Here is an 8,553-nt window from a genome sequence, read left to right on the forward strand (position 1 = left end):
GCGCAGGGGACATGGATGTGATCCCTGGTCTGGGAGGATCCCACATACTGTGGAGCAACTAAGCTCATGTGCCACAACTATTGAAACCTGTGCACCCAGAGCCGTGCTCTGCAAGAAGAGACGCCATTCAGAAGCCCGTTCCCCACAGCTAGAGAGTAGCCCCCACTTGGCACAACTTGAGAAAGTTAGCACACAGCAATGAAGACCCAGTGCAGCCAAAAAAAAAAAACAAGAAACCAATGTACCAACCAAACAAAAAAACAAATAAACCCCAAAACCTGTCCTGCTCCACTGGAAGCTCTGACTGATGGGGCCCTGGATTTTCTGAACACTCTCCTTGGTGGCTCAGATGGTAAACAATCTTCCCGCAATGGAGGAGACCTGGGTGTGACCTTTGGGTCAGGAAGATCCCCTGGAGAAGGGAATGTCTACATACTCTTGTATTCTTGCCTGGAGAACTCCTTGGACAGAGGAGCCTGGTGGGCTATAGTCCATGGGGTCACAAAGAGTCAGACATGACTTAACAACTAACACACACACTCCATAAGCTAGCAAATTGCTGGCCTAGACATCAATATCCCAGTGGGCTCTGTAGGACCACTCAGAGAAGTGAAAATCAGTATGCCATGTTAAAATTTGCCGTATGTTTGCATTTGCTATTAACTCCTTCAGTTCATTATGAGAGAAAGCAACATTTGTCAAAGGTCATTTGAAAGAAAGAGTTGCTTTTTTTAAAACATAATAAATACCTTGGGCCTCAAAAAGATTCAACAATCCTAAATACATCGCCATTTGATGACAGAATATTAATCTAGACCCCAAACACCTCTTAATATGTCTGCCCTAGTTAGAAAACATGCTTTTATAGCTGAGTCCAATTATTAGTCTTTCTAACACTTGTAGAACAAAACATCCACATGTACTAAAAGCTCATATGAGGGCTGTCCTTGTTCTTTAGATTCTTCCCAGAATAGTTTCCAATCAGAGAGCTGTTTGTTCCCAAACTGCATTTTGCTCTATAGAGGCTCCCTTTCTTTTTCCAAGCTGTCTGAGGTTCTGTTGCTGCCAACAGGCTCCTTTTCCACTTTGTCATGGTTTATGGCCAATAATGAGCTACAGAATTCCATAACTCATCTGAAGGATGAAAACTGAAGCATGCAGAGAAGTCCCACATTTCTCTGTGAGGGAAGGTGGCCCAGCATCCCAGGGGTCAGACTGTCTGTCCCTTTAAGTCCTTCCAGATTCTCTTCAGAACAGTCTGATAAGAGACATCTGGAAACAGTAACTAGAAAATTATGAAATCAGTGAAATAGAATGTAACACTCTTTTCTTTCTCTGAAGCAATAAAGTTTCTGTCATCTATGAGAGTAAGAAGGTAGAGTTATTAATTTTATTTTTGGCACCTAAGAAAGATACTCCACTTATTCCAGAGAGGTGAAGAGTGAAAAGTAAGAAATAGAGCTAGGATTTCTTTTCTTGGTCTAACAAATATGTGCTAGGGAGAAACATGGCAAAATTTCTTTACCTCTGGAATGGTTATGAAATAAGATAGACTACCATCTGCAGAAGTAGAAACCATAAACTCTCATCAGTATGCAAAAAAAAAAAAAAAAGAAAAAGAAAAAGACTTTTCTCAGTCTATGGTCATTTTCAGCTGGCAGTCTTGCTCCAAAGACCAAATTCAGTATGTGTTTTGCAATCTTCACATTTTAAACTGCATACTTCTAAATTAGATTAAGGAGTTACAAATGGAAAAAATAATTTTAGCACTTGCAAAATTGTTTGGTTTGAAATTTCTTGTAGCACTGAACATGCTGGTGAACAAAATGAAAATTAAAGCTTTGTATAATTCAATAAAGAAAGAGAAAACCAAATTAGCATTTGGGTATTTTTAATGAAGTAAAATGTAATTATTTTAATTAGACAAAACAGCCATGTCAGCAAAACTTTATTCCTAATAATATTTTGAGATGATTTTGTCAATATGCTTTTGGAAAGAATAATACACCAATTTCTTATTCAACTTTCACCTTCTAATTTTTGCAAGGCACCATTTTGCAAAATAAATACCCTAGGAAAGATTTACTTTACAGTATAGGAAACAGTGCTTAAGAATATGCAAACACACATATGTGTCCACTGATGTCTATGTTACTGTGTTACTAAGAGGATGGAGGAGAGGGCTTCCCTGGTGGCTCAAGATGGTAAAGCATCTGCTTGCAATTCAGGAGACCCAGGATCGATGCCGGGGTCGGGAAGATCCCCTGGAGAAGGAAATGGCAATCCACTCCAGTACTCTTGCCTGGAGACTCCCATGGATGGAGGAGCCTGATTGATAGGCTACAATCCATGGAGTTGCAAAGAGTCCGACAGGACTCAGTGACTTCACTTGATTAAGATGATGGAGAATGGTAGTTTAATGAAACTAGCAATGCAGATATCAGACCCCTGTTTGTCCATCTGGAAATACTTGGAAAGTTTCACAGTAATGACTCAATTATTAAATAAAAAGATAGAGAAAACTTTCAGAGTAAAATTATTGGTTCCCAATAAATGGTTGTCAAATTGCATTTCAAAATATGATTTCACAGTGTATGTGAACCCAGGGCTGATCTCGAGGAGGGGACAAACTCAGTGTTGGTGTTTGTGCTGTCATGTTTCGTGGCACACGCTCAACAACCCACACGGAAGCATGCACAAGTTCAGTTCAGTTCAGTCGCTCAGTCGTGTCCGACTCTTTGCGACCCCACGAATCGCAGCACGCCAGGCCTCCCTGTCCATCACCAACTCCTGGAGGTGACTCAGACTCAACGTCCATTGAGTCAGTGATGCCATCCAGCCATCTCATCTTCAGTCGTCCCCTTATCCTCCTGCCTTCAATCCCTCCCAGCATCAGAGTCTTTTCCAGTGAGTCAACTCTTCGCATGAGGTGGCCAAAGTACTGGAGTTTCAGCTTTAGCATCATTCCTTCCAAAGAAATCCCAGGGCTCATCTCCTTCAGAATGGACTGGTTGCATCTCCTTGCAGTCCAAGGGACTCTCAAGAGTCTTCTCCAACACCACAGTTCAAAAGCATCAATTCTTTGGTGCTCAGCCTTCTTCACAGTCCAACTCTCACATCCATACATGACCACAGGAAAAACAATAGGCTTGACTAGACGGACCTTAGTCGGCAAAGTAACGTCTCTACTTTTGAATATACTATCTAGGTGGGTCATAACTTTTCTTCCAAGGAGTAAGCGTCTTTTAATTTCATGGCTGCAGTCACCATCTGCAGTGATTTTGGAGCCCAGAAAAATAAAGTCTAACACTGTTTCCACTGTTTCCCCATCTATTTCCCATGAAGTGATGGGACCAGATGCCATGATCATCATTTTCTGAATGTTGAGCTTTAAGCCAACTTTTTTGCTCTCTTCTTTCACTTTCATCAAGAGGCTTTTTAGTTCCTCTTCACTTTCTGCCAGAAGGGTGGTGTCATCTGCATATCTGAGGTTATTGATATTTCTCCTGGCAATCTTGATTCCAGCTTGGGTTTCTTCTAGTCCAGCATTTCTCATGATGTACTCTGCATATAAGTTAAATAAGCAGGGTGACAATATACAGCCTTGACACACTCCTTTTCCTATTTGAAACCAGTTGCTTCCTGACCCGCATACAGATTTCTCAAGAGGCAGGTCAGGTGGTCTGGTATTCCCATCTCTTTCAGAATTTTCCACAGCTTATTGTGGTCCACACAGTCAAAGGCTTTGGCATAGTCAAGAAAGCAGAAATAGATGTGTTTCTGGAACTCTCTTGCTTTTTCCATGATCCAGCAGATGTTGGCAGTTTGATCTCTGGTTCCTCTGTCTTTTCTAAAACCAGCTTGAACATCAGGAAGTTCACGGTTCACATATTGCTGAAGTCTGGCTTGGAGAATTTTTAGCATTACTTTACTAGCATGTGAGATGAGTACAATTGTGCGGTAGTTTGAGCATTCTTTTGCATTGCCTTTCTTTGGGATTGGAATGAAAACGGACCTTTTCCAGTCCTGTGGCCACTGCTGAGTTTTCCAAATTTGCTGGCATATTGAGTACAGCACTTTCACAACATCATCTTTCAGGATTTGAAATAGCTCTACTGGACTTCCATCACGTCCACTAGCTTTGTTCATAGTGATGCTTTCTAAGGCCCATTTGACTTCACATTCCAAGATGTCTGGCTCTAGATAAGTGATCACACCATCGTGATTATCCGGGTCATGAAGACCCTTTTTGTACAGTTCTTCTGTGTATTCTTGCCACCTCTTCTTAATATCTTCTGCTTCTGTTAGGTCCAGACCATTTCTGTCCTTTATCAAGCCCATCTTTGCCTGAAATGTTCCCTTGGTATCTCTAATTTTCTTGGAGAGATCTCTAGTCTTTTCCATTCTGTTGTTTTCCTCTATTTCGTTGCATTGATCGCTGAAGAAGGCTTTCTTATCTCTTCTTGCTATTCTTTGGAACTCTGCATTCAGATGCTTATATCTTTCCTTTTCTCCTTTGCTTTTCACCTCTCTTCTTTTCTCAGCGATTAGTAAGGCCTCTCCAGACAGCCATTTTGCTTTTTTGCATTTCTTTTCCATGGGGATGGTCTTCATCCCTGTCTCCTGTACAATGTCAGGAACCTCATTCCATAGTTCACCAGGCACTCTATCTATCAGATCTAGGCCCTTAAATCTATTTCTCACTTCCACTGTATAATCATAAGGGATTTGATTTAGGTCATACCTGAATGGTCTAGCAGTTTTCCCTACTTTCTTCAATTTAAGTCTGAATTTGGCAATAAGGAGTTCATAATCTGAGCCAGAGTCAGCTCCTGGTCTTGTTTTTGTTGACTGTATAGAGCTTCTCCATCTTTGGCCGCAAAGAATATAATCAATCTGATTTCGGTGTTGACCATCTGGTGATGTCCATGTGTAGAGTCTTCTCTTGTGTTGTTGGAAGAGGGTTTTTGCTATGACCAGTGCATTTTTTTGGCAAAAGTCTATTAGTCTTTGCCCTGCTTCATTCTGTATTCCAAGGCCAAATTTGCCTGTTACTCCAGGTGTTTCTTGACTTCCTACTTTTGCATTCCAGTCCCCATTACTTTGCTGACTAAGGTCCATCTAGTCAAGGCTATGGTTTTTCCAGTAGTCATGTATGGATGTGAGAGTTGGACTGTGAAGAAGGCTGGTGCCGAAGAATTGATGCTTTTGAATTGTGGTGTTGGAGAAGACTCTTGGGAATCCCTTGGATTGCAAGGAGATCCAACCAGTCCATTTTGAAGGAAATCAGCCCTGGGATTTCTTTGGAAGGAATGATGCTAAAGCTGAAACTTCAGTACTTTGGCCACCTCATGCGAAGAGTTGACTCATTGGAAAAGAGTTTGATGTTGGGAGGGATTGGGGGCTGGAGGAGAAGGGGACGACCGAAGATGAGATGGCTGAATGGCATCACTGATTCGATGGATGCGAGTCTGAGTGAATTCCGGGAGTTGGTGATGGACAGGGAGGCCTGGCGTGCTGCGATTCATGGGGTGGCAAAGAATCAGACATGACTGAGCGACTGAACTGAGCTGAACTGGTAAGTAAACGGACATCTTTTTTGGGTGTTAGTTCTAAAAGGTCTTGTAGGTCTTCATAGAACCATTCAACTTCAGCTTCTTCAGCATTACTGGTTGGGGCATAGACTTGGATAACTGTGATATTGAATGGTTTGCCTTGGAGACGAACAGAGATCATTCTGTCATTTTTGAGATTGTATCCAAGTACTGCATTTCGGACTCTTTTGTTGACCATGATGGCTACTCCATTTCTTCTGACGGATTCCTGCCCTTAGTAGTAGATGTCATGGTCATCTGAGTTAAATTCGCCCATTCCAATCCATTTTTGTTCGCTGATTCCTAGAATGTCGACATTCACCCTTGCCATCTCTTGTATCCTAAGGGAAATCAACTCTGAATATTCGTTGGAAGGATTGCAGCTGAAGTTCCAATACTTTGGCCACCTGATGCAAAGAACCGACTCATTGTAAAACATCCTACTGCTGGGAAGGATTGAGGGTAAGAGGAGAAGAGGGCAGCAGAAGATGAGATGGTTGGATGGCATCACCGACTCAATGGACATGAGTTTGAGCAAACCCCAGGAGATAGTGAAGGGCAGGGAAGCCTGGCGTGCTGCAGTCCATGGGGTCTCAAAGAATCTCACACGACTTGGGAACTGGACAAGAGCAAAGAGATAGCTACTGGATTAAACTCCTGATATTAACAACATACTACAGCATAGGATAAATGAAGCATATAGACAGCAAAATGAACGACGTCAATGCTAGGAGGGATTACAGAGCAGCAGTGAGAACGCTCAGTTAAAAGCCTTGTGTGCTACATGTGAAGCAGGAGACAGTAACTAATTAGAAGCTCATAAATGGCTTACAGAAAAAAAAAATCAGGGAGGGAGAAGAGAATGAGGAAGAGGAGTGATATGGTCTAAATTTAAACTGAAACCTCAGAAAAAGCCATACAGAGAATGTAGAGTTTAGGGAAGACAAGTTGATGGTGAAAGCAGATTACATGGGAAAGAATATTTGGGGCGGAAGACTCAGTTAATTTTAAGTGTACAAGTTTTCCATTTTATCACCCAGACTTCCCTTTCTGATATGGGATCACCAAGCAACTACTTTATATAGTCATTCCTTTCCAGCCATGCTACAATTTACAATAATACACATCAGAATTTAATGTAAAGCAGGTTAGTTAGTGAAGAACAAATATGATCTCTACAAAATAGGCCTGGAACATCCATAGATTTAGGTCCTGAAAACTTGCTGTGCAATCCTGAATGCATCAGGGGATGGGAAACAAATAGTCATGACTCAGTTTTCTTTTCTTTAACTAATCCCAAACTGTCAGACTGGAGAAGGAACTGGCAACCCACTGCAGTATTCTTGCCTAGAGAACCCCATGGACAGAGGAGCCTGGTGTGCTGCCGTCTATAGGGCTGCACAGAGTCAGACACAACTGAAGTGACTTAGCAGCGGCAGCATACTGTCAGACTAAGTTATCTGACATTTCAGAATATTATAAAAGCTTAGAGAAGGATTTTTTTTTTTACTTTGAACAAATGTCATGTACAACTTATTTAATACAAAATAGTTTCAATTTGTTATTTAATATAAATTATAGAGATTATAACAGAATAAAGTGTGAATCTGTGCTATATTACTGTTTGCAAATGTTCTTGTGAAGTTGCCAGTAGAGTTCGATAACTCATTTCAAATAAGAAAAGGTAAATTCTTCTGAGCCCATAATTTATCATCTATACCAGAAGAACATTTCATCATGAGGATGGTTACATTTTATAACAAAATTAACAACTTGTTAATCCAAAGAAGCATGTAATAAACATTATAGAATGAACATTAATAAAGTAACTTCTTGGAAAAGTCTTAATCAGGTATTTGCAAACCTCCAATTTCTAGTGATAGCTTCAAATAAAATTAACTAACAACTGTTGCTCAGTGATGTTAGTTTTTTCGAAGTTGTACCTTCTCTTTTATGGATAGAATTAGTAATTACTCACAGTACCTTATCTATAAAATTAAGTAAAAATTGAATATAATTTGACAAGTGAATGGAAGAATTACTGAAAACTTTATTGGTTCACTGGCCATTAAACAACATATAGCTTGTCAAAGAGTCATCTTTCAGGGATCATAGGCATATTCTTGGAAATTTATTTTTCTGTTTTAAGCAGATAGGCTATATTTTTTCTTAATCTGAAAAAGTTAAATGTGGCTAGTACCTAAAATCACAGGTTTGTGATCATAGATCATTTACTATTCAAAATGTTCTAGTTTCATAACCCTCCTCCCACAAAGATACTCAATTCCTCTATGGGATTTGACTTAATATTTCTTCAATATATGGATATTATTCTATTACATCATATAGGGTTCCCTGGTCGCTTAGATGGTAAAGAATCTGCCTGAAATGCTGGAGACCTGGGTTCAATCCCAGGGTCAGGAAGATTTTCTGGAGATGAGAATGGCTACCCACTCCAGTATTCTTGCCATGCAGAATTCCATGGACAGACAAACCTGGTGGGTTACAGTCCATGGGTCACAAAGCGTCAGACTTGATTGAGCGACTAACACAACACTTATTAAAACTTGCATGGCTAATTATTAATTTCCTTCAAGATAAAGCTATGAAACCATTTCCATTTATGGAGAGACATTGATTTGATTTGTAGTTAAGCAGGTATTTGATGCATTGCTCATCCCTCCAGTAATCTCAAATGAAAACCTATGTCTATCTATTACATACAGTATAGGTAAGTATACAAACATAATATGTATGCATGCCCATATATATAACACTGTAGCATTTTATTAAATGCTGTATAAGAAACCAGTATAATGTACATATTTTGCCTCATATATATAACATTGTAGCATTTTATTAAATGTTGTATAAGAAACCAGTATAATGTACATATTTTAAAAAAATTCTGACTGATATCTAAATGTTTTTTAAAGCTTAAGATTACTACATGAAAGTG

The sequence above is a fragment of the Capra hircus genome, chromosome 24 (genome assembly GCF_001704415.2).
Source record: "Capra hircus breed San Clemente chromosome 24, ASM170441v1, whole genome shotgun sequence".
NCBI classification, from domain to species: domain Eukaryota; kingdom Metazoa; phylum Chordata; class Mammalia; order Artiodactyla; family Bovidae; genus Capra; species Capra hircus.